This window comes from Syngnathus scovelli, chromosome 1 (assembly GCF_024217435.2).
Source record: "Syngnathus scovelli strain Florida chromosome 1, RoL_Ssco_1.2, whole genome shotgun sequence".
NCBI classification, from domain to species: Eukaryota; Metazoa; Chordata; class Actinopteri; order Syngnathiformes; family Syngnathidae; genus Syngnathus; species Syngnathus scovelli.
Genome location: NC_090847.1, coordinates 25,929,315 through 25,956,985, shown reverse-complemented (window position 1 = coordinate 25,956,985; position 27,671 = coordinate 25,929,315). Strand labels below are relative to the sequence as shown.

At 43.2% G+C, this 27,671-nt stretch overlaps 1 long non-coding RNA gene across 2 annotated transcripts; it reads left to right on the top strand.

The window, feature by feature from the left end:
- Positions 1-2,401: 2,401 nt before the first annotated feature.
- Positions 2,402-25,984, top strand: LOC125978092 (uncharacterized). 2 transcript variants are annotated; one of them, XR_011087658.1, is made up of 4 exons: positions 2,402-2,681; positions 6,386-11,380; positions 22,169-23,590; positions 24,861-25,984. It is a non-coding gene; the product is annotated as an uncharacterized lncRNA (long non-coding RNA). The 2 variants fall into 2 exon arrangements; XR_011087657.1 differs by lacking the exon at positions 24,861-25,984 and having other exon boundaries at positions 22,169-24,297.
- The last annotated feature ends 1,687 nt before the right edge of the window (positions 25,985-27,671 follow it).

Sequence of the window (27,671 nt, the reverse complement as noted above, 5' to 3'; positions counted from 1 at the left end):
CGTATAAAGAGCTGTTTCTCCATCCCACCATTTTCCCTCGCTGACCATACATTGCCGCCGCATTTTCCGGTGCACCTGCTTCATCCAGCTGTCAATTACCGTGCCCAATTACAAACTGGCACGCAATTAGGGTCCGCCTCCCGCGCCGACCCACGTCGGTAATGAGTTTCCTCAGCCATTGAAAGTCACAATCACACAATGTTGCCTAGAGTTTTCCCAATTATCCCCCCAATATTGACCCCTCTTGAGTCCGTTTTTACATTTATATGCTAAAGCGGACGTGTTTTCTACCCAAGGGGAGGGGGTGTGTGAAGATAATCCTATTTCACTATCATAGCTTGACAATTTTTCGACAAAGAGGGGCAAACATGCTCGCTCACTTATTCGCCGCTCGTAATTCTCAGCCAAGCTTTTCCTGATTTCCTACATCAGAACACTTTTAATTGTCGTCGAGGATATCTGAGGTCATCTGCACTCTCGCTGTATCTGAAAGTGCATAACAGAATCAAAAAGCATTGATAAAAGATGGCTTCGTTTTTTTTTTTTCCTCATCATGCAAGTGTCAACATGGCTTGCTTTCAAGTGAGCAGTTCAGAGACGCTGTTGTGTTGTTTCCCCCCTCAGATATGAAAGTTGCTGAAGCAGGAGAAGGCCGACACGCGGTTGCTCGTGTGCACAGGTTTTTGTGATTGACAGCCTGGTTGAAGATCCGGTTTGCACATTCTCGCTTCAGTGTAATTGCTTTAGTCACAAGGCGACACTTTATACGAATCCTCTTCTTTTGCCAGATTGAATTGCGTCTCACTGCTTCCAATTTCCATATCCGCTCACATATCGTTTGGTGAAAATGTATTTAAAAAAAAAATAATAACGATAAAAAGACACTCAAATTAAACTCCGTGTCGTTGATCGGCAGGCACAGGGTTAAAATTGGGCTCGCGGCTCTGCAGTCAAGGGAACAAGGTTGAGTAATGAGACGAGGAAGCGACGATAATGGAAATCTAAATGATTAAAGCGTGTGTTTGTGTGGGGGTGGAGCAAAGTTTTGCTGGGGAAATAATTACATTAATTTGGCTCCAAATGCTTGAATCTTGGATGATTTTTCCTCAGTTTAATCAAATTTGGGTTAGCTATTGTTGAGAATAATCCGGAATATTTTGCGCATTTCTCTTCCAAACCTAAAGAGAAATGGCTTTTGGCTTTCTGTAACCATCGACGTCCACAAGGTGGCGAGCGACTTTTGTGATTTAGGACACGGGCTCGTTAAAAACAAGGACTCCTGACACTGTTGATTTTTTATTTATTTTTTTAAAGTGCAAAGAGTGTAATGAGTTACGGCTAATCAAATGAAACGGCGCCGGAGCACTTCTCCAAAAGGCAGGGAATGACCTCAGCCATCCACTTCCTGCCAATGTGGCAATGATGTACAGTATGCATATTATACACAGCCATAAACTTCAACTACATTCACACAAGCAATCTATCGAAAAACTCATTGTGAGTGGGAGAAGGTGGTGGTGGTGGTGGGGATAGTAAAAGTTGGGCGCTCTCTGTCAAACTATTTGGCTGCATCAGCTCAAATGTGCTGTTCGTCTTTTCACTATGAAATTTATCGCCATTGATGACTGATTGCACCCCCCCGCCCTCGTAGAGCCTTTTGAAAGTAACCTGGCAGCACATTCATTTCTCCAAAGTCAAAAATTTCAGTGCTCATGATGACCGAACGCTCTCAAAAAATACTTTTTTTTTTTTCCTCCTCCCGATCTAGACGTGTTGCATGAAACAGACGAAATGCAAGCGGTCTGGTTTTGCTCCTTGCGATCGGTGTGTCATGTTTGCGCTTACTTAAATCGGCGTTTTTGTCCGCAGTCTTGCACCGTGGCCACACTGCATTCCTTTTTACCAACTACCCTCTTTCACCTTCCCCACCCCCGGGTGTGTCCTTAAATCACGGCAAGAAGCACCGTGCGGTTATTTGATGTAGGATTTGATAGATTTGTTTGCCGCCACATTCATTTGCTCTGTATCACGGAGCTGACGGGCCGTAAAATGAAAATTTGGCGTAGATTTTCAACATGACTGTTTGGGGGCAAGTGCAAAAAAACTCTCCCCGTACATATTTCTCTATATCTTTAGAGTGCCCGATTGTTTGCCGTCCATGCATTGTCAAATGGCTCCCCTTCTTGATTTAAAATCATGCTTTTAATAATCCCTAAAACAGTTGCTTGAGGGATTGAAGCTGTTCCACAATGTCGTTTGTGGCTGTTGTAAAAGCAATTTGTGATTGTGAGTCTCATGTTACCCTGACTTTAAATATAGTTACTAAAGGTTTCAATTAGAAATGAATTAACTTTACATGATTTCCCGAGGGTGGGAAAAAAATCGCTCCTGTGTTCGATCTTTCACTGTTGTGCTCTCCATGGAGTCATTTCTGTAGTGTTGCCCCACCTATTACTTAACTTGTCCCACTGTGTTGTTTTTGGCCAGCAAGGTGAGTCTTTATGCCGTTGCACGCGTGAGGTGCAGTCCGGAAAAAAAGGCAGTGGTGATGCTGTGAGGGAGCGAGGCTCGCAAAGATGGCGACACCCCATTGCTCTTTCCACCCCGTTGCTCCGGCCGGTGTCAGCCAGGGCGTCGCATGATGGAGCGCTCTCATTCCGACTCGAGACAGAGTGCTGAAGGTGAGAGCCTACCACGGCAGCCAGTCTTTTAATCCCGCCTCGGCTTCTGCCATCTTTTTCTGCCAGATAAATGGTCTTTTTGACACGGACAAATTGCGCACCCCGCTTGGTTTTATAAAACAAACACTTTCTTACGTAAATCCATTTGTTAGTCGCTAATTAAGTATTCCAACGAATAGCAATGCAGTGTGTTCGTAGAAACTCGGATAGGAAGCTGTCAAATGTGGGAATTGTGATGATTAGAGGTTCTTGTACTGAGAATGTGTCAACATCTTGTCCCAAACTTTGACAGCCATTTGTGCGATTGTCCATTTCCTGCTCTGAGGTGCACACAACAGCCGCGGGCGTGCAATTAAATGTCCCACACCTGGCCCTGCGCTTGATGGACATTTTCTCACACTTTTTTGCCCCATGTGTTTTCTGCTCCCTAGTCTTATCGGTATTCTTGCAAGCTTTAAAAAAAAAAAAAATCCGGAGGAGTACTGCTACTGCCTGTGGTATTGCTGCTTATCCATGCTGCTTTGTTTTCTTCCGCATTTACGTGGGCAAGCAAACGTACTTTGACCAATCAGATGGGCGGATTCTGCATCGTCATACCTATGTTGTCATCTGATTGGTCACAGGGGGGGGGGTCTCCTTAACTTTTCTGGAAAGTACAACCTTTTCTACAGAACATCTAATCGTTGTATTCATTTATTCCTACATCATTACTCACATTAGCCTTAAATTTCAACATAATTGATTTCTTATAAAGGTAGTATATAGGCCTGATTGGGGCGCCCCAAAACGGAACCAACTTTGTGACGTCATATCCGGGGCGCCATATTTCTTCCCCAGGTAGCAAAAGTGCCGGTCAAACGGCAATGTTTCAGGCTATATATCTCTTGTACATTTATTTTATATTAAATCAGTGCCTGCGTTATACAGGTTGACCAAAGGTACCCTTTAAGGGCATTTCTACAGACTATTTTTGACTTTCACGCACAAAGTTTACAATACTGGACGCGTACTGATATTTCTAAACCCGTGACGTAAAGGGACAGTTAGCAAATCTACTTGTAAAACTAATATCTGGCTCAGTTATGCCTTGCCTTTGTTTATTTTGTGATTCATTTTAGGCCTCTCCTTTGCTTGTTCTCCTCTAAACCATATCCGTTTTGCTTTTTTAAAATTTAAAAGGAAGGAAAAGACACATTGGTTTATAATATTGAAAAGACTGAACACAATAAGTATTGTTGCCTTCCATGGTTTGTCCTTGAGCACATTTCTGATTTTAATTAATTCCCACTTTGGCGTTTAGAGACCTTTGAGATGAATGTTGTTTAATCTGTAGAAGCACCCACCCGCCCAAACCTTGTGCCATCTTAAAGAATGAAAACCGATATTGTTCCTTTTACTGCACTTTGGCTCCCCATTTGATTGCTTATCTCTTTTATTAGCTTGATGCTATTACTGGCACGGCTTCTCGACTTTCATTATCCAATTTTTATGCCGCAATATTCCCCTGGAATTGTTATTGTAGGCGAGTTCATCTTGTCGCATTGTTTATGCATGATTGATTTGTGCAGCTGACGATCATGCCTTGCCGCCGTCCGTGCCGGTGCAGACTTGGAGCCCCGACAAGGTTACTTGTTTGCCCATGATGATAGACATCTTTATTAGGCGATGGGAGTGCTTTAAAATCTGGAGCGCAGGCGATTATCCCCTGGCGAAGAGCGTCTCAGAGGTCCAACGCAGACGTGCCCTGAAGCAGTCTATCACTACTTAGCCGACGGCTCGAGTTCCACCATTTTGCCCTCTTTGTCAGAAGGACAGAGCCCCATATGACTCCGTGGCTTGTTCCCGCTTGTGTGCCTTTGAAATTAAGACCAATTAACAGACTAATTAGGCAAACTAGATATTTAATAAATTGTTTGAGTCCACCAACTGTATACTGTTCATGTCAATGGCCAAAGCTACATCATTATAATTTAAACCCACTAAACGTGCGACCGTTTAAGGCCCACTCCAAATCTCACTACGTAACACGGCATCTCCCTTTTTTATCTTTACGACTTAAACGGGCTTCCCCTTCACCCACTTTAATTATTCATAGACATTAAAGTTTAACCGTACTCGCTCTTCTAAGGTGCGCAGTCTTTCAAATAAAGGTTGTTGCCCTTCATGGATATTAGTTTAAGTGTGAAAATGAATTTTATGGTGGTCAGAGTGAATAACAGATATACAGTATGGATTCTAAATTGTAATACAAACAGGTGCACAGTATAAAAAAGACTACAGTGCTTAGTTAATTTTATGTTGACTTGGGTTGTGATTAAGTCGGACCTCTCGATGGGCCCAAACCAAGTGACATCGGTATCGATAGGCGCTTGTGAGGGTGGGCTCCTCAAGTCTCGGATTCCGTGAGGCGTTCTGGATTGTCAGCTAATGGAAATGTCACTCTTGGCCACCGATAAAAAACCGCTCGCTCCCCCATCCGCTGTCCTTGCTGTCATATCAAAGGGCTTATAAATTCAACGAGGTGGCAAGTCGATAACTTAAATGCCATTTTGTGTTTCTTATGACTTCACTAGACTAGGAATTCATGTATGATTTGTGAAAATGCAGCTAAAATGAAAATACTGGCAAAAAGAAAACTGCCTCGTGAGTAGAGTTTTATCCCGTCGTAAATAAATAAATACGTCGAGGGTCAAGCGGACATATTGTCGCCGTTTTCATAGTCAGGTGAGGCTCTGCTGCGACAGCTTTCATCAATCAGACGCTTATGTTTTTTGGCACCGGGTTGGGTCAATTGATGCAGCGTGCCGCCGACATCCCTAACGAATAAAGCTGTACGAGGCTCCCCATCTGGCTCCCGCATATGTCTTCTTATGCAAGCTGGGACCAAAGCCACAATGCTGATTGGAGCGTGTGCGTGTTCACATTGATCAGTTTAAAAAATAAATAAATAATTAAAAGGTCAAGTGCAAAATGTGGTTGTGAAGTGTGAAGGTAAATAAGAATTTGCGCTGTTTTTCAATCACACAACTCGCCCCCTCCCTCGGGAAGACTCCATTATGCGTCACTAGCACACAAAGAAACTTCAATTTGCTTCCCCGCTTTTAATGCGACCATTCTAAATATTATTTCGCTTCCGTATGGAAAATGGCTGTGCTGAAGAAATCCCTTCCCTGACTTTTTCCCATTATTTTTTGACAATATGTGCTCATTACTTATCATAAGCACTACTGGCAGTGACTCTTAGATAAAAGTATATTATTATTTTTTTGCAGTAAACAAGAGATAACTGAAATCCCCAATCTTCTTCTTTTTTTTTTTTTCTTTCCCCCTCCCTCATAACCTTGGCCAAGACCTGGAGCTTTAGATAATGAATGCAATTAAGTGAGCGCTACGTTAAAGCGGCTGGTAAACAGTGGCCGTAAAGCTGCATAATATGTACCCTTTATTTTGTGGGCAGAGGTCAGAGCAATGGACATTTTTTGAAAGCACTTTAATGACAGTATGGCAAAAAAAAATATTTAAACACGACCAAATTAATTGGATTGGGTGGAATTAATAATCCTTTCTGAATTTTAATGAGTCCGTTCAGCGAAATAATTTTGAACAATTTCGAGTTTGTGTTTTATGAAAAGATTGACGAAGGCTCTTCAAACCACATTAGCGTCGCTGCATAGCGTTGATGAAGGTGTCTTTTGTCTTCGCAGGTGCTTCGTGACATGTCTCCTACCTCCTCGACTAGCACCGGAAGATTCTCACAACCGCACCGGTGAAGTGAAGCAGCAGTAAAAGCAAAGTTTTTGTTGTGAAGCGCGTCGGCGGAGCATTGAGGATCACTCGGAGTCGTAATATGATTTGCATTCAGGTACCCATTTGCCGGAGGAGCAGGCAAGGTAGGATCTGCAGGTGGTCTGAATAAAAGCCATATTATTGGTCACCTCAAAACAATCAAATTATAGCAGATGACACCTTTCAGAAAAGCCAGCGAGGGGTCCGTCAGCTTGATGGAACTCTAATTTATCTGCACCATTTGGTAAGTGCGTCGCACTCCTTCTGCTCTGCTCTGATGACCGCGCCGACAACAGTGACATGTTATTGGACAAATGCGCCGAGCTGCCGTTCACAACCTCCATTTAAATGATCAAAAGATGGCCCTCTTTCAAGTCTTGTCAATCCGGCCCATTATCGCCTTTTCTATTTATTTTCCGGAATAGAATTTTACTTTGATTGAGAATCTCTCGCCACACTATGCAAGAACGCAAAGCAAGACGGGTCATTACGACCCAGGGCATGTTAAAGAGGCCGTGACACCTTTCTGAATATTCTTCTGCGTTGGCTTCGAGGTTTCGCGTTTCACCGTGAATCAAATTGCTAGAGCTCGTCTCATCATCTGTTTTCCGTCACTGGGAGCCTTGTAACAATCTGCTGCCATGTCATTTTGGCCTATTTGACTCCACTGACAGAATTGCCTCTGTAAATCAAATGGTTGTCTTTTTAACACTCGTGAATGACATCATGCCCCTCACTTCACCCAACTGTCTCTGCATGTAATAATATTCTTCACACATAGGGGGCAGTGTTGTCTTTCTCTCTTTGCATTAACGCTACTCTTTCTTTGAAGAATAGCTGAATTCTACTTTTTGCGATAGTGCTGTGTGCTGGGAACATTTTTTTTTGTCCAGGCGGTGTCTGGGGATGAAAAAAAAAATGTAGTATTTGCCCCATTTCATATTTTCAGTGTTTGTGTTGTCAGTCTAATATAGACTTTGCACTTTGTTAAAGCTGAAGTTGGATGCTAGCAAGGCAGGCTTCACTGGCAATTTCCAAATATGTTTTCTCCCCCCAGAGAAGCCCATCTCTTTAATGACATTGGCTATTCAACTTTGCCGACTTCTTTTCCGTCTGCCCGGTGCCGCTCACAGCAGGCTCGGGCCTCAGCGCGGGCAAAATGTCAACCATGTTTTTTCTTACCTGCTGGGCAAACAGCCCCCGGCGACAGCGATGCCTGCGCGTCTCAACATGTACCCACTGTGAAATTAACTATGCATCCAATTTCCATCATGCTGGAAAAGTGCTCCCCGCAGTTGTATAGTGTTTTGATTGCGAGGATCTTGCAAAGGTTTGCAAAGAAGCAAACATTTAAGCTCCTTTGACACGGCAGCACTTTTTTTTTAAAGTCTAATGAATACAGCACAGATTATGGTGGGGTCAAATGAGTTCAATGCTCATCATATTGGTGATTTATTGGATCGGAAAATTGGGGTACGCTAACACCTCTGACGACATCTTCTCTAACCAGTACCCAGTTTTTCAAAAATGACAGCTAGTGGAGCCACGCCCCCCTGGCTCTGTTCTTATTCATGATGTGATCTTTCTCCAGCATGGTGTCAAACTCAAGGCCCAGGGGCCAGATACGGCCCGCCACATCATTTTATGCGGCCCGCGAAGACAAAATGTGTGTTGACTTCGTGTATCAATACTAAAATTGCAAATTGTCTTCACTTTTAAAAACTACAGATATTGCTAGCAATTTTTATTACATGCATCTTTTTAAAATATTTGATTTTTTTTTTTTACTACACCACTGCTCTACTGATATTTTTCAAATTGTGCTTTTCCCGAGAAAAATCTTGGGAAATGATACGGGGGGAAAAAAATATTAACCCTCTGCACTCGTCATGTGGCTAATTACGGAAAAGTAAAACCACAGCAATAAACGCACTTATATAAAGGTACATAAAAAGTATCTTTGCAATGAAATATTAACATGCACAAGTTGTCAGTCTCCAAAGTCTAAATTGCGGTGTGTGTTCCGAAGTTGTCTGACTGCACCGCAACCTCCCGCCCTTTCGCAGGCTCCGGTGAACACAAACAGCTTTCGCCAAGGGATTTACGGATGTGTATGAATCAAGAGCGAGACGTTGGGAGCACTGGGCGTGCCGTTTTGTTAATAGAATACGCATGGTTGGCTTTCCCTGGGGCTATTAGCGATGAGAGGAGAATGAAAATGTTAATGTTTGTGTAGACGTCGCAGGATTACCACAGCCACCTTTTATTATTATTTTTTTTTAACCATGTCAATAGGAGGAAGAATGCATTGCTTGAGAAATTGGAAAAAAGTTGTTACAGTGTTTGTTATTCTTAAGTCAAACCAGACACCCAAATAGCTTCATTTTCTAGCAGCAAACGTTCTAATCAATATGTTTTGATAAATTAAATTGCTCTTCGATTGAAAATAAAACGCTACATGCCAATTCAAGTTAGCAAATTACCTTCCGTCGTCGAATCGTTAAAGATGGCGGAATTTGAGCAAACAAACGGAGAACAAGGCTCATTAACGGATGTCAGCGTCTGTTGTGTTATGAAAAGAAAATGCTAACAGATACAAAAACAGAGCAGTGAAAATAGGCCCTGTTATTCTGCTCAAAGAATACTGGAATATTTCTTAGTGCCAAATCACCCCAAAAATATGTATCCCATGAGATTCTTGAAACGATAAAACGGTAATAGCTAGCTGATGCTGTGATTTTTAGCTTTCCTTTAGCACAGGAGCAAGCGTTTGACAGTAATCTTTTTTTTCTAAGCAGCCATTTGTCATTCCGCCACGGTTGTCTCCGGCAAATTGCGGCCTATCGGGAAGAGGATGAGTCGTATAAAAACACATAGCGACCTTGCAAATGGCCTCTCGGTGGAAGTTTGACGCGTTTGTGTCACCGCAAAACTTCATTGGCTCAAACGACGGTGGTCCAGGAACATTTAATTTGAATCTTATTCTATCCGTAGTCAACCAATTGCTTGACAATGTTCCGTTTATTCTGTATATGTCTCAATTAAACGTGATAATGGAGACCGAGCGTTAAAACTTGAACTTCCTTGTTCACAAATTCGCTTTAACGTCGCTTCACGACTTATTTGCTGGTGTTTGAAAATGATGCGCTAACTAACCCGCTCTCGGTTAATTGTCATTAATGAGGTGGAGGTTCGCTCGAGTGGCACCGAAAATGTTTTTAATCCACTTGCCTGCCGGGCGTCGTTCCATCGGCGCAACACAATTAAGCTCATTACCGTGTCTGTCTGCCAACTTGCCGCACGTTTCCTTCTGTCTTTGCCCCAAAGTTAAGAGAGAAGCCGGAATCGGTCGAAAATTCCCCGTCCGAAACCTACAAGCGGCAAGTTCCACTTTTCGTTGGAGAATTATTGTGTTTTGTTTGGTTTTGGGTCTTAGCGCTGTCCACCAACTGAAGACGTCTTGGGTGGCAGCATCATCATCACCTCGGCAGACTCCTCCACTCGGTCCAGTATCTCTAAAAAGCTAAGCTCGCAAACTCATTTCAACCGCATCCATATCTGCCTTTGCCATCTTTTTCCCGTCGCTATCCGAAGCTCGTTATCGTAGCCGAGGGAATCCGCTGGTAAATTGAGAGTCGCTCCTTCAGATTCACTTGCACGCACTTCCGTCTCGCAGCCACACCTGATGATGGTCTGGATGGACGACAATCTCAATTCCAGCAGCTGTCAACAGTCGTGGAATCTGAACCCACTAAGCAAGAAGAGCTGGCTGGCCGGTCGGGGAGACATTAGCCAAATCCAGACGGGATCACAAGCTTCTGGATGTGATCCTGGAGGCTGATTATGCTTCACCTGTCAATTCGCCCATAAATCCACTCGTTGACGAGAGCTGCTTTATTCCCGGCTTTACTTTCTCTGTTCCACCTCACACCTGCTCACTTGCGAGTTTGTCATGGAGAGATTTTAAAAATTGGGGAATGCAGTTGACTGTGTGTACAGCTATTTTTATAAGTGATTGTTGAAAGCAAAATTTTCCAAATCTTCAATTTTAACCCCCAACAGTAAATATTCTCAGATTTCTGTGACCCTCCGTGATGGGATATTTTGGAAATTAATTTACTTTGAAAAACTGTCCCAAAAAAACTCATTACTGACATGTTGCAAACCAAACTAGTCACTGAATCATAATATAAATGTATGAGAAATAAAAAAAGGAGTCAGTTTAATGTTAAGAAAAATATTTTTTTTTTCAGCCAAGGAATCAATAAGATATAAGTAAACTAGTGAACTTTGATATTAATTAGCACGCAAGAATTAGCTCTTCTTTAACAAGGTTAAGGTACTCGTACATCACTCCTCCTTGCTAAGTTGCTTATTTAGTTCTATTCAATTATTTAAAATATATATACCAAAGAACAGTCAGTTATTAAATAGAAATTGGAAAAAATATATAAAAAATATATATAATATATAGATATTTTGCAATGAATTTTAATGCATTTTTTCAAAAGCCAATTAATCGATGGAATAATTGATTTTGAAACTATTTTCTCGCTGTTTCTATCTTCAACATTCACTTTAGTATTTTTAAGTGATTTATGTACATGGACTTGAATGTGTCTTTTGTCATTCTCTTCCTGTACGGGCCAACATGTTTGTCTTCCACAGGCAAGAAAAGTTCACCTCAAAGTGGCATCTGAAAATCACGGCCACTTAAACACTTTTAGCACTTATTAATTACATTAGGCGGCCAAATTGGGCAGCCGGGCTTTGATTTATTACCCGGCTAACTAGTTGTGTCACTCTGGGAATATGCAGATGGAGGGTGGACGTCGCTGGGAGATTTGACCACGACGCTCATCGCCAACGTCAATCCTGCTTGCGAGGGACGAGGTCGCCTTGATCCCCTCGAGGTGAGTGCGTCCATGCTGAGGTAGAATGTCAGGGCTAATGATTACCGCCTAATCAGTTGTGATCACTTCTCGTTTATGGTTTTTACAGATATTAGCCCTCAGATTTAATAGCCGCACTCAAATCACTTTTGGGTTTTTCCATTCAAAAGAATTGGTGTGTCTTCTCCGTAAAGCTAATTGCAAAATCTTTCTCGTGTCCTTGAGCTGTTCTGCCCTTTGTGACACGGAGAATCCTTTGTATCTCACCTGCCCTCTAGAATGAACTTTAAATAGCTTAATCTCATAAAATATTCATGCTGCTAGTTTCTTCCGCTCTTTCCTTGCAGAAAAAATTCAAGTACGGTATGTAGCGATTATCTGAAATCCCTTCCATAGCTCGTGTTTGTGTTAGCCTTTGTTCATTAAAATTCATTGAATTGTTTAGAGATTTTGATGATCAAGTTGTTTTTGATGGCTGTCGTGATTGCGAAATAGGCTCCTCCTCCTCGTTACAAATGTCGGCCATTTTGGCAGAACATCGCTATGTATTAGCATAGCAACGCAATTATTTTCAATAGCAACAGAAACATGTTGCATGACGTCAGATTAATTTCTTAAAATCCTCCAGGTTGAACTAAGAGCTAATGTTGACTTTGAATGATATAAAAAAGAAAAAGTCTGGCACACTTAGCCAATTGGAGCCTCTCTGCTCTTTGTGTTTTGACTGCGTTAATTCCGTCCCTTTTCTCTTTTGCTTTCACGCCTGGTCGTCAAATTCGCGCTCAGCCTCTAGTCATTGCTGCTCGGTTTAATCAGTGTTAAGCGGCGCCGAGTGATCTCAATTCACACGTCGGCGGATGCCGGACTGAGCGAAGTGCCACTGTGAATTTTCCCTGACCAACCCGTCGGCATCGGCCGGGGCCATCTTTTTACCAAAGAGGGGTCAAACCCTCCAAGTAAAAGCATGAACGGCGTTTGAATTCAGCTAAATAGTCTTCTGTTAATGTCGCCATTGGCCGCATTTTAATTTTTTTTTAAAAGCTCTTGGATAACTACCATCCAGCGTCGCTTTATGGGCGCAAATGGGTGGGCTGCGGGTTCGCCTGAAAGCACGCGGCTCCGTCACCTGCCAGGGGACAAGGTTGAAGGGCACGGGGAAGGATGGAGGGCTGCAATGCTGCTGGGTCAGCACTTGGCATGCCAGGAGGGAAGTAATGAGCCTTAGAGATCTCCTCTCTCCAGCCCCCCCCTCACCCAACCCACCCACCACCCTTGCCTCATTTTATCTGGGGTACTTCATCCCTTTTGTCTCCTGATTTTCCTCGCCTACTCAGTCCTTACTGTCAGTCCAAATTTCCATCAGGCTCTTTCTTGTGGGCTTAACCAGAATGAGTGTATGCAGAAAGTCTGATGATGGCTGTTAAATGGCTATTCATTAGCTGCCAGGTAAATTTCCCTGTTAATAGTGTGCCGGTTTTATGGTCATATTTAAACGTAGCATAGTATGACTCCAACTATGGCAAGACAAAATACAGTCATTTGTTCTGTGAAGAGAATTTCACAAGATGCGGCCACCCTTAGTAGCTCTCGACACTATCTGAGCCGCTTCGAGAGGCCGAGCGACACTCGGAATGATGTATTCGAGTCGCCCTCGGCGACGACGCCTCAGGCTTCTCCGAGGTACTTTTGCGGAGATTCGACAAGATCCATGCCGACTTGAGAGCGATCAACATGCTTTTTTTCCTCTACTTCACGCAATTAGGGAAAAAAATTATGGCTACGGAGGTGTTTGTGAATCAATAAGTCCACCGGGGAAATCAATCATTAATGGTGGCCGAACAGAGTGGAGGTGATAGATTTATCGATCGCTTTGCAACAGCACAGCTCTTTGCGGCTCACAGTAAAATAAGCTGCGATTTGTCAATGACACAAGGCACCGCGCTGTCGTATTTATTTATTTATTCATTTATTTATTTGCATCTGTTTACAACCAGATCTGGCAGCCTTCCCACAAAAGGCCCAATTATTGTTATTAATATTATTATTTTGCTTTATAGCCTCCGGTTACTCGGGTAAAACAGAATTTATCTTTGTCAAACAGCCATGGCTCTCCTAATCAAATATCACCTGTGACTTTGCCATTTGGATTCAGTAGGCGTTCTTCTCTGCATGTTTCAAAATCTGGAAGAAATTTGTTGATGTTGCTTACGCTACCTCTCGGGCGACAATTTGACTTTCTTAAAATGGTCAAAGAACTCAACCAAACCAGTCTGCTTCTTGTTCTGTTGTTTTGGTCTTTAGACGTGGTGAAGCAGCATGTGGCTGTCTGCCCGGAGTTGTTTTGGTACCATGACAGCAGTGGCTCACGTTCGGTATGCATCACAGCAGCTTTCCTTATAAATCAGAAAAGACTTTGTGTGTCTTTGCTTTCAAGAATTGTTTCCCCACATTCTTATTGCAGTCTTGAAAATCTCACCGCAACACAACTTGCGGTTACGGTTATTTCTTGAGGGACACAAATGAAATCTGACTTGAAGTCATGATTAAAGGCATGTAAGTGCAGTACCAGATGATAAATTGTGGTGAAGTCAGTTGACTAATTTCCTGTTTGCAGAAAGCCACAGGGGAAAATATGAGTACTTTCTGACAGCATGATTGTTAGCAAATCACAATATTTTCCTACCCTGCGCTGTTATGTGACTATATCAGTTTGTATAAGCGTAATCAAAGTGCTTTTCTACTTCTCATACTTCCAGATGCACATTTTATGAATGCCATCATATAAAAAAAAAAAAAGCAAAACTATTTGCTTGATAGTGCCAACCCAAGCTACCGTGTATGACTCACCCGATCGTCTTCCCACACAGTTCAAGTTGGGTGAAATGGAGAGTCAGGCACGAAATTGAGATCATTTTCCTCATTTCCTAAAACAAGAACTGGAAAATGCTCAAGTATGCAAGCGTATGTTCGATTCTGATTCACTCTGAATGATCGCTAGCTTCAGATCTACTTTGGCTAATGCTATGAATAGAATAGTTAGCTTAATTACGGCGCAAATACCTCTAATCGCATCTCAGGAGAAAGTCTATAAATCCTTAATCTGGTATCTGGATTGTCCTGTATGCAAATAACAAAGTGGGATGTGTAGAAAAAAGATGTTTTTGACTTTACTTAAGAGTCAAAGAGATCATGGAAGCTAACAAAACAGTTTGGACCACAAAGACGTAGAAGCAACTTCCCCTGAAAGGTCTGCTGGAGTGAGCAAGCGGAGGAATGATTATTGTTCTCCTCTGGCTCTCCAACAAACACTTAGGACATAATTCCAAAGCGTTATTAGCTAGCTAGCGCATGCTTTGTATGCAGTACAACAAAATAAGACCATTTATGTATCTAAAAATATGCATAATTGTGTGTTATGTACCGAGACACTATCTGTGCTGTTTAGTGTACTTCCGAAATACTGACTATGCATTTATGCTTGTCTGACTCTGAGCACTGTAAATTATGTACAAATAATTAAGTGCGCAATGCACAAACTTTGTCATTCCAAATTTATGCGCAAAAAGCTTTCAATTGTGGAAGTGTCTCAGCCGTATGAAGAACGTGCCAAATCCTTTGTGGATTATTATCCCCGAGAAGCTCTGGTGAAGGGCAGCCACCTACGGAAATGTGGAAAGGGGGGTGGGGGGAGCGGGGTGAGGCCTATCTTTGGATGCCACCTTGGAGGCCTACATTGTTTCCGTGTCCCTGCCAGTTAATGACATGCTTACGCCGTGCTAATTCTTTTCGCTAGTTTTAATTGTTAGCTTTACGAAAGCTCGGTGTTGCTCGCCCACTCGGGGAAAAATGTCTATTTCAAATGATTATTTCAGACTGTTTTTGAAAAATTTGTGGATTTGATAGATTGAAAGTTTACATAGAATGTTTGAGTTTTCCTTCTTTTAGCTTCTACCATGTTTTTTTTTTTTTTGTATTGGGGCGTAGTCCCTGGAACTTCCCTGACCTTATTCCACAAAGTTGGAGGAAGAGACTCATCGCAAATATTTTGGTGGACGGAAAATTTTAGCGCCTACCCAAAACCCTGAATCCTGATTGGCTTATTTAGATGTGTCATCGATTGTCGGCATCGTCAAAACCTTTGCCAAAAAGAACTTTAAATTGTGACACATATCAACAAGTGCAAATGTTTCCACATTTGCTTCATTTCCTTTTCACGACCGCATGTGCTCACTCGTAGTCATTGCCATTTGAAATTGAATACTTTGTTTATCCACTTGATGTACTTGGCTTCTGTTCCAGCACTTCGGTTTGACCACGTTACCGCGATTCCAATGAATTTCAGCCAAATGTCGTCCGGATCCGAAAAATATTCTCGTCATTCTGAGTGAGTCATAGCAGCGAGACAAACAAGCTCGCTGGAACTCTTGAGTTAGCGTCGAGTCGAGCCGGACGCTGACGTCAGGCTACTTTGAAACGACCTTCTCCTCGCACCTCTGGACTGATGTTTTAATGATGCATGAAAATGTGCAGATTAGCTGTGTTAGTTTCATCGCCGCCACCCCCCGTCACTCTCGGAATCGGTCATAGGTTGCTCCAATGACATATTTATGAGACCCGAGCTGTCTTTTCAAAGCGAACTTTTAAACTCGGCACCTGGGAACAGGTCAGCGAGTGTGTCAATTTCCGGGGATTCATATTTCATGTTGGAGATACTTACCCGTCCATCAGAATTCTTCTAATTTAATGTCAATCTACTTCTTCGCCGTGACAAGGAAATCAGCATCTTCATAACTGACTTCCAAAGGGGCGTCAAATCATTTTAATTCGTAAATTGGAAATCAAATAGCGAAATGCCCTCCAGCAACAGCAACAATGCATAATTAGCTTTGCAATATTGTACTGAAATTATATCTTTTCTGTTGGTTTGGTTCGAGTTTTGACCCCCAGAAACAGGGGGGACCTATTTAGTATGCACAGGCCAAACCTTTTAACTGATTACCGCCGATGCCGAGCGACCCTGTCAGCGAGCGATGCCGCCTCCGATTATTGGCGGGGGCTTGAATGGATGTGAAGCTAAATGATGTTCACTCCGTAGTGTTTGTCAGCATTAACGCCACAGAGACTAATGCTGCACAACGGGACCGCATTGACAGCCTACGGGGATTTGTCACTTTACAAGTACGTGGCGTCGTGACACTCCCCGACAATGGACTTGCGTGTTCCAGCCGGAAAATGGCAGCATAGTGGCCAGGGGGACAAGAAAGCCTTATTGAGGGTGCTTGGCCAGGACTACACGGAAAAGATCGTATTCAATTTGACAAAGAAGACACATCGGATCTCTGTGGCGCGAGTTTTTCTGCGGCTCGGTCGACCTCCGCCGTTAGGCTTCAAAGGCGGTTATTTAATTAAATAATCTTGGTAACGATTAACCGTCTGTGAAATGAACAAGTAGGAGGGTGCAGGAGGAAGGTGCCTTTCGCATGTGTCTGCTCTGTTTGACGACTTAAGGTTTGACGTGGGCATACTGTTGCCCTCTTAAGCTGCATCTTGCGTCTTTTGTCAGTAAGTCATAGCTGGCAGGCAGTGAATACACAACAAGTCAAACAGGCGGTCCCCGGTATACTTTACGTTCCGGCTGCACGGCGACGAACGCGTTGGCCGCTTCGCATGGCGCCGGGCTTGGAAGCCAGCTCCAGAACGTCGTTTCTACTAGGCCTCTGTAGAAGCAAGATAGCACCGGTGAAAAGCAAAAAGAGCAGCACCGGAGGGCAGGGTAAGACACGAGAGAGGGAATGAAACGAGGTTGTGCAGCAACGTGTTAACCGGAGCCAACAGAGAGAACAAAGGCAGAGTTGAAGTGGGCGTAGAGGAATGATAATGAAAATCATTTGCACATGGAATCTTCACCAAAAATGATAATGAAGTTAAATTATGGCAGTTTTTTTTTTTTTTAATATGAGACCAGAAATTGACACGGTTGGGGAAGACTACCATGTGTCAGATGAGTGAAGCTATTTAATGAGGTTTGACTTTGAAATTCCACTACTGAGCCATATGAAGAAGAAGAAATGCAGTGTTACATCATACTCAGAAAAATATAACAGATGGGTCAAGAAGTCCCGCCGCCGTGACTTAGCATTTTTAACAGTCCACAACATGAATGGTAACAGCTAAAAAGCTAACTAGCTAGCTAGCATGTTAATTGCTAATAGCTCAGCCGTCATCATTCTTCATTAGGCCCCTCCCATAGTCTCCCTTTCGTCTCTAATAGCCATTCAAATGATTAATTGAATCTATTTTAGTTTTACATCGGCGATGACACGGTACACCCGCTTATCAGTTTCCCGTCATTAGGTGGCCGAGCTTAACAATGGCACGGACGCCACTTTATCGGGCTGATGTATGACACTCCGTATTTTTAACTTTAGCAGTTCTCGTCGGGTGATATTTCTTCATTTTCCATTGCCGTGATGGTCAAGCCTCGCCACAGTCTAGTTGACCTGAAATTCTGCCAACATTTTAGATAAATAGAATACTGCTGGAGTGTCAAAAAGTTCTCGACTGGTGTCACAAAAGACTCAGTATATCTAATAATTACCATGCGGTTAACTCAATGATAATATAGAAAATACAGAAAGAAAATACAAAAATACAGCACTGGGGAGAAAAGTGTACTCAGCGATTGGCAACGCAAAATGGCCGCCAGTGGCGTCACATCTCCCTATGGCTAGTTAGTGGTCCATTCATCCATCCGTCATTTGTGCTTATTACGGCAGTCATTTTTACTGTCCCGTTGGGAGCCTTTTCTTTCTCCTCCCATCCAACCCTAACGTGAACGTTCCCTGAGTCCGTCCGGCACGGGCAACGCTTGGGAAAATGGAATGAACTCTCACTCACCTCCTCGCGTGCCGCTCAAACTCACACACCTCTGCACACACGCAATCGTCCACAGCTCCCGTAGATCGGCAGGAATTGGTAATGACACGATCCATCTCCAGGCCATTTTCAATTCAGCTGTGGGGAAATGAGATAGGACGGTAATAGAATCTCATTGATCTGCGTTTGCTCTCATGTTTATGGTCCATGAGTGTGAAAGTCATTCCTAATGCTCCTTTTTTTCTCTTGAAAACTGGATCGTTTCCTCATGCAGAACTGCATACGTAGTAAATGTAGTAAATGCTTTGAGACTCAGGAGGTGGCTGACTACCTTCAGCGTCCATCACGGCTAAAACCGTCTATGTAAGCTAGCGGCAATGGTACCCCCCTCCAAAACATTTGTTAAAATTCAGAAATATCAAATATATTTCGATATTGTTCACCTAATATAATACAAGGCAACGTGAGTGTGATCAGACCGGACGTGGCAATATGGCCACGGCGTTACATCACAAAGTCTCAAGCCAAGTGTGAAATTAAGCGGTGTGATGACACGTCGAGATTGGTAACCGCCACGACGACTCCACTCCACTTCTTGCATTAATCTTCTAGGAAATAATGTGACAAACACAAAAAAAACAGCCAGAAACTGATACTTCCAAGAGACTTTGCATTGTAGGTGGATGCCTACATGTAGATTGGCGGACACTTTTATTATTGATGGGATAATGAAGCTTCAAATTTGCTTCGTGAACCAGTAGGTGTATTTTTTCCTCCCATAGATGGCACTCTCTGTTCAACATTGCCGTGACTTAAACCCCTTTACCCAAAACAACAGTTCTATCTAGAGGAGTAAAAAATACAATAACTGGTTCATGAAGCACATTTGAAGCTTCATTATCCCATCACTACTGCAGGATCTGGCATCTCTGGTGTCTATTGACGGACTTAAACGTTGATGTGGTGTCGGCACTCAGGCGGAACATTATTACATGAAATATATAAGAAGTGTGGAATTAGCTCAAGGTCTGTTTACTTTATATTTTTTACAAAACATAGGCATGGTAAATTTAACACGTTTCTTCTTTTGTTTATTTTTTTTTGCTCTCCTCCCTTGTGTTGCTATGAGGAAAATAAGAGGCAAAAACTGTTGGCGGAATCAGTGAGCCTTGCGATTTAATTTGATGAGCCCGCAAACAGCAAACAATGGCTCATTATGAAGCGGGAGCCCTGATGGAAGCCAGTGGGCTGTGAAGCTTCGCGCATTCTGCAGCCATCGGTTTGACACCAGGGGAGAATCCGGCTTCCATCTATTTCCCCCCCCCCCCCCCCCCCCCCCCCCCTTCCTTATTGCTTGGCATTGGATTCCATGTTTGACTCTTATGGACCAGCTAATGTCACATTCCGCCATCTTGGCAATACAAAGACACCACCGGGACCTTTGTCCCTCTGGAACTGCGTGGAACTAAACTGGTCTGACCAAAGATTTTAAATTTACAATTATCAATTTAGTCTTTGGAATATGTTCACTGGTATCCCTCTGGAACTGCGTAAACTGGACTGTGACTAAATAACGGGTCTCTGTTGAGTACAGGATTTTTAAAACCAGACTAAACTAAGAACAGTTTTTTTTTTTTTTTTTTTTTGGTCCGACTAGTTCCATTTGCCTTTGTTCCAGAGGGTCTAATCTTTCAAATCAGTGGAGCGTCAGCAGTCAGCTGACACTGTATTTCTTATTTGATACTATTCCCAGGCGAGCCTGATAAGGAATTGCATTTCAAAGATTCCTTCATGATCAGAAGGAACGACGGCGGGAGAGTGGGACATGGGGAAGAGATAACAGAAAAAAAAAACATATTTGCCAGCATTTTGCAGATAGATATACATACAGTATATCTACGTATAATGTAAAACAAAATGAACATGGTTAAGTTATTCTGAAAAAGGTCAAAGCTGAATTCCAGACCTTACTAAACGCAACAACATGAACAAGACCATGATGTCATCATACAAGAAATATAAAGAAGTCAAAATATGACGACTTTTCAGACCTCATGCACATGACGTGGTTTTAAGCGCGGTTAAATAGCAGCGCGTCTCCGTAACAGCTGCCGGTGAAACGGCGCTAATTACCGATTGATTGGACGCCGGCATGTCTTCATCTGCAATGCGGAGGCGCATCTGCCCGCGTTCGCCTTCCTGCTTTTCTGATTAGTCACATTGTCGGCGGCTGTTTACTTAAACGGCGGCTTAAGGAAGCTCCAAATTGGGCCCCTCTCTGAAAAGAGTGTCAAATTAGATGTTGTTAGCGCAGCCCCTCGAGGCACACGTGTAGCAAAAGAGGCGGGTCGGCCATGGGAAGGAGAAGTAGAGGAAGCCGCTTGTGCTAACGGGCTCATCTACCGTACAATGAGGCCTTCTCAGTAGAATCCACGTCTGACCAAAGAACCATTGCTTTTTATTCCATTTAAATCCATCCATCCATCCATCCATCCATCCATCCATCCATCCATCCATCCATCCATCCATCCATCCATCCATCCATCCATCCATCCATCCATCCATCCATCCATCCATCCATCCATCCATCCATCCATCCATCCATCCATCCATCCATCCATCCATCCATCCATCCATCCATCCATCCATCCATCCATCCATCCATCCATCCATCCATCCATCCATCCATCCATCCATCCATCCATCCATCCATCCATCCATCCATCCATCCATCCATCCATCCATCCATCCATCCATCCATCCATCCATCCATCCAAAAAAAACTCCACTTAATTTTCACAACATTAAAACCTCTGATCCCAACCTCGTCCTTCTTGAGACTTATCACGATTCCCTCCGGTCAGATCCAAACGTGGGAATGCGCCGTACGTTGCGTGGATACGGCCGATGACCCCGTGTGGGATGAAAGCGAGCACATGGGATCCATTTCCTCTCTATGTTATTACCGCTGCTTTAAGGCATGTACGGTCAAAAAAAAAAAACACTTGGATTCCTCAGCGCTGATTGTACTTTTAGGCCTGTTTCCCTGAGCAGGCCTTGAGCCATAACCTGATTATTCCATTTTAATATATTTTTTTAATGTCTCGCCCCCATCTGTCAGAGGGTCAAACTGTGGCCATCCAAACGGTAAAGGCGACGAGAAGGTTACACAGCTTTCTTTAAAGCGTAGTCCATGTTCTTTAAACTCTAAATTTAGCGGCAGACCTTCAGTGAACTGAGTGAAGGCTGCTTTAGTTCTTAAAGTGACATGCAGATTTTTCGCTCTGCCATAATCTAGCATAAATGTGTGGGCGTTATAATCTCAAATATAAAAGAATATTCGAGTGGAACAACTTCAAATTAAACACAGGACGCTTGAGCACAGGACAGGGGCGCTCAAGTCCTGGCGTTGAAGTCACCGCTGGCGCCGTACCATTCAATGCTGACCTCATCTGCAAAAAACGATGACTCGGCAATATGGAAGTACACGGCGGTCCTCTTGAAAGGATGACACCATATTGGACATACGCTACCAATCCCATCTTGCACACATTAAGTTAATTGGAAAAAGACGTCATCCATAGAATGAGATCATATTTGTGCTCAAGCGCTTTGACTTGAATATGTATTCAAGTCTTTTTTTTTTCCGCCCTCCCCAGTCACCGCCACGGCATGATGAGACAATAAAGTACGCAATAACACATTTTAATGAGCGCAACCCGAGGCTGTGCATCAATTCAATTAGGCCGCTGTTGTTCTTAAGTGTTAATATACTATAGAGGTTCACGTAACGATGTGGCCGAAGGCTTCCCACCTTGCCGCCTCAGCATCTGAGGCTGTTGCTTTCCAAGAGCACCGTAAGAAGGTAACTTCAGGACATTTAGTCATAGATGTTTAATGCTAAACTAACCTCTGTCTAATTCTATTGTGCAGGTCCCTCAGCGTCCCAAAAGTCCCTGGCTGTTATCTTTCATCCCCGAGGCGCTACACCAGGACACGTAGACCACCAGTGGGACTACAGTAGTTAATCTGTGCTAGTTAAATGCTCTTGTATGGCCCTGAGCTGTAGCAGTCAGCCGTTGCTTTTTTTTTTTTTCTGCTTTGCTAGCTCCCTGTTGACCGTGCTCAGCTCCATTTTATTGAATTACATGATGGCGAGGAGTAAGTTATTTCCAGGTAGCGGGCTGTTTAGTATTTCGCTACTGCTTTGCTTTGGCGGTCCTGTTTTCTGCCATGTTTTCTGTCCAGTTTCATTTATTTGCTTTTAGAACTTGCAACTTATAATATACAAAGACCACTTTCTATCTTTGGTTGATCATGGTGATGCTGCTCGGCTACATATCTGCCTACAAATTGACAGCAAACAGCTTTCCTATTTTCCTGTCTGCCCTAGAAACCAGCCTACCCCGCAACCTAACCAATCACAAACTAACCTAGCTATCTCCTTTGACAACTAGCCTACCCACAACCTACACGTCAGTCCTCGAAACCTATCTAGTCTTACTCATGTCTACGCCAGAAAGCAGTCTAAAACCAAGTTTTTTTTTATTACAAGTGTTTCAATAACCCTAACCCTTACCCACTTGTACAAGTAGCCAGCCTACACTGATTTAACTACCCATCTAACCTAGAATCCAGCCTACCTTTTTTCTAAACTACCTCAATCCTCCAATACCTACATACCCATTGACCCAAGAAATCCAGCCTTACCAACGACGATAGTAACCAACCTAACTAACCCTAACTAGCCTCCAAACAGGGCGACCAACATGATATCCTAACCTCGGAGCCAGAACACAAACTCTAAGAGTTAATGTTAGGGTTAAAACAAAACAATGCAAAAACAGAACATCTACCGACATAACCTCAAAGCCCAATCAATACCTAGCATCCTTACCCCCTTGCTCACCTATTAGTTATCCATTCAGATAGCATCACTTGCCATTTTTTTTAAAGGTCTTTCTGACCGTGCAAAGCTTCATACGGGTTGTTGTCTTTGGACATAAGACCTGACGAGTTAAACAAGGGCCTGGGCACAAGACAGACAACATAAAAGCACTGTTGTGCTCGAGAATGGTTGCCTAAAAGCACTCATGCTGTGCGTCACTGAAATGACACACATGATCTGACAGTCAAATGACTAGCAGCTGGAGTCGAGGGAGGGTGTCAAATTAATTTCAGGACAATTCAATATGGCTGACATCTTCCAATGCATTGCTTGAGACTGCCTTTAATATTAGGAGGATCAGAATGGTAACATTTACAACTTGCCTTTCTGTGACTCTTCCAGTGTCTATATTGGATGTTGCAGCTTGTCGATGACACAACGCTTAGTAGCCGCTTCATTACGAGAAGGTACTGCTGGAAACGTAGGCCAATGGATTCGACAACATGAAACTTTTTTTTTTTGTAGTTCTGGTAACCCTATTAGACTTCTGAGGAGCTCTCACTGCACACAAGTTCGCAGTAACACACTGGTTGGAAATCACTGCTAGAGAAAATTCACAGAATCCTGTCGGGGTTCGACTGGAACCAATCAAATGGGCCAAGAGCACTGATGCGTCCCATTTACCTTGTCCTAATGGATTTGTTTGTGCCCTTTTTTGTTGCGAATATTGGACGGTTTAGTGCCTTTCACTTTCTGCTGCCCTGGCCATTTATTTTGATTAGGGAATGAAGCCCAGCACAGAGCCTTGGCCCATAATAATTGACACCGTGTCCTGTGAGGTCACCAAATATACAGCGTTTATCCCCTTGGTGAGGTGGCAGCCAATGAAAAGACTGCAACTTCAAGTGTAGCTGTATTATTGCTTTGGCTTGCAACACCACCACTAACAACAAAAAACTGTCGGGGAGCTTGTAAATTATTTTCCTGTAACCCTGCCCAACCCCACCCTGGCTTGACAGGATAATTGATGTGCAATTCCCCTCAAGTAGCCTACTGTATACATTGTATATTTTTTTTGCCAGGTCTTAAGTTCACCAAGGGTTCTTACCTGTCAAAGTAGGAAAACAAAGTTTATTTAGAGATGGAAAATACACTTTAAATTTTGCATGTACAATTGACCTTTTCTTTAATTTCAGTATTTATAAAATTAGTTGTTTGCAACTCATTTCAGGTTGACCTTTGTCAACCATCATACTGACCTCCCCGCCTACACACATAGCTAATCTCACAATGACCCAACATAGTACCTTGGTAGCTAGTGACCTACCGCTGCAACCAATCGGCTAACAAAAACAACCAGCTTACCTACGTACCTAACGACTGACCATCATGCGGAATTCACTCTTTCTACAGACCTAGCTACGCTCCTAATAACGCCGCCAGCCTTACTACGTAACCAGCTAGCTAAAGGGACAATCCCGCTCACCTACATACGGTATCTATCCTCAGCTATCATATTCACATGTCTCTAAGCATAATATAGCAAAGCGACAAGCCTTCGTTATCATCTCCATGACAACCTAGCTAGCCTAAAAACCAGGGGGATTAGCCTACCTAGCCTAGCATCCAGTTTTTTTTCCGCTGGTTGTCCCCTAGTGATTCTACTAAAAGCAGCTTCCTCAGCACTTTTGCAGAAATTTAGAGACATTCCTCACTCCCACCCTTTGTCTTTCCTAGTAAACTGATGTGCGACGATGATGTCTGCTCGCATCTGCCTCCGTCAGTCTTTCAACGTACGACCGCTCGCTCCATTGAGGTTCCCTGCACGGATCATCATCACCCTCATCATCACTTGGCCACAGGGCACGCCGCCCGTCTCTCCACGGCACAGCTGCCTTCACTGACACGACGGCACAAGGCCCTCGGGTTGGCGCTGCTCGCAGAGCCGTAGCCGTCTATTTCAGACGCTCCACTTGTTCGCCGCGTCGCCTCCAGCTCAAGTCGAGCCCGGAAGACTTGGCAACGGGCGGAATGTCTGTTTGCTCAGCTGCTTCACCGCTCAACTTTAAGATTCGTGTGTCAGCCAATGGGTAAAAATGGCGCGAGGGTAGGCAATCACAACATTACCATCTTTGGTGTTGACTCATTCCAGTCCAATAGTGTTGGCTAGTGAGTGAACGATTCGTTTAAAAGAACGGATTTTTTTTCAGTGAATGAGAGTGAATGAATCACTTTAGGAAAGTGAGTCGTTCTTTTTTCAGTTCATATGACTTCAACCAGTAGGTGTCGCTAACGAAGAAGAAAATGACACAACTTCCCGTTCACGAATGAGTCGTGAATTGCATTTCCCGTTGACTAACTGAATCGATCTGTGACTGAACGAGTCAGTGATTTGCATTTCCAGTTCATCGCGAGAACGGATCAGTGAGGGAACGAATCCTGACTTTCCCGTTCTTTAACGAGCCAATGGGTGAACTGCCTTCCTTCCCGTGCATCAACGGATCAGTCAATGAACGTGTTGCGTCTCCCTCCTGGCGTGAACTACGTAAGCCAGAATGTCGATTTACGATTTGCCAAGGAAAGGAAGAACCACTCGCTGAAACACCACTTCTTTTATGCACGTTTTCTCCAAGCTAACGGCTAACTTTATTGCATGAAGGGATGCGCCATTATGCAACAACGGGGAGATTATGTTAATCTTGATTTTATAACACTGATAGTAGTTTTTAAATAACGTGTATGCACATATATGCCTAAATATTGTTATCCAATATATCTATTGCAATTTCACATTAGATTGCTGGTTTGAAATTTATTTTTAATATTATTTTTTTTAAATAAACATTTATGTTAAAACTTGTCTGGTGTTTTTTTCCTTGTTTTTATATTCACCAATTAAAACATAAAATTCAGACTTTTGGTTAACTGCTTTATATGACAATATGTGGTTTACGTTGTTATGAGTTGGTGTCTCCCAAAATAAGAAATGTCAGCGTAACGGATTTTTTTCTCAACCTTTTACTCCAACACAAACACATTCGGTATATTAACACCATATCAAATTTTTGGAATGAACCAATTCTAAAGATTCAGTTCAAATGAGAACTGGAATGCACATCACTAGTACAAAAGAGTGCTGTAGGCCATTTCTGCCAGGTTGAAATAGCCGACTGGTTAGTGAAATGGGCTTTCGCCCAGTAGGAACCTGGTTCGATCCCAGGTGTGAGCATCTACCCATATGTGATTTTATACCGAAATGTGATTTTAGAATTGGAACCTCGCTCTGTATGCGTACGCACATGCAAACAAATGCAAGTATTTATGTGTAAATACATAAGGTGGCCCCACCCCAAGTTGGCGGAACAAACCCATGGATCACGCCCACTACCTAGGGGGCGCGGTGAAATCAATAGTGTAGGGGGCAGGATGAAGAGAGTTAGGGTTTAAAGCTAGGGTTAGGGTTTCAAAGTTTCAAATTCTAACCCTAACACTAATAACAGGCCACTTTATTAGGGAAATATCATGGTCAAAGGTCACAGGTGTCAAGCTTTAGTCCTTGGGCCGCATTCCAACATGTTTTCCAAGTGACCCTCGTTAAGTGCAGGTGCGTGAAAAGTTTTAGCCACTTTCACGTTCAAAAGGAGCTAAAACTTTTCACGCACCTGCACTTAACGAGGGAATCACACGGACACTCCATTAGGTACACCGGCATTTTCAAGTGTACCTAATAAGAGGCCACTTTATTAGGGAAATATCATGGTCAAAGGTCACAGGTGTCAAGCTTTAGTCCTCGGGGCCGCATTCCAACATGTTTTCCAAGTGACCCTCGTTAAGTGCAGGTGCGTGAAAAGTTTTAGCCACTTTCACGTTCAAAAGGAGCTAAAACTTTTCACGCACCTGCACTTAACGAGGGAATCACACGGACACTCCATTAGGTACACCGGCATTTTCAAGTGTACCTAATAAGAGGCCACTTTATTAGGGAAATATCATGGTCAAAGGTCACAAGTGTCAAGCTTTAGTCCTCGGGGCCGCATTCCAACATGTTTTCCAAGTGACCCTCGTTAAGTGCAGGTGCGTGAAAAGTTTTAGCCACTTTCACGTTCAAAAGGAGCTAAAACTTTTCACGCACCTGCACTTAACGAGGGAATCACACGGACACTCCATTAGGTACACCGGCATTTTCAAGTGTACCTAATAAGAGGCCACTTTATTAGGGAAATATCATGGTCAAAGGTTACAGGTGTCAAGCTTTAGTCCTCGGGGCCGCATTCCAACATGTTTTCCAAGTGACCCTCGTTAAGTGCAGGTGCGTGAAAAGTTTTAGCCACTTTCACGTTCAAAAGGAGCTAAAACTTTTCACGCACCTGCACTTAACGAGGGAATCACACGGACACTCCATTAGGTACACCGGCATTTTCAAGTGTACCTAATAAGAGGCCACTTTATTAGGGAAATATCATGGTCAAAGGTTACAGGCGTCAAGCTTTAGTCCTCGGGGCCGCATTTCAACATGTTTTCCAAGAGTCCCTCGTTAAGTGCACCTGC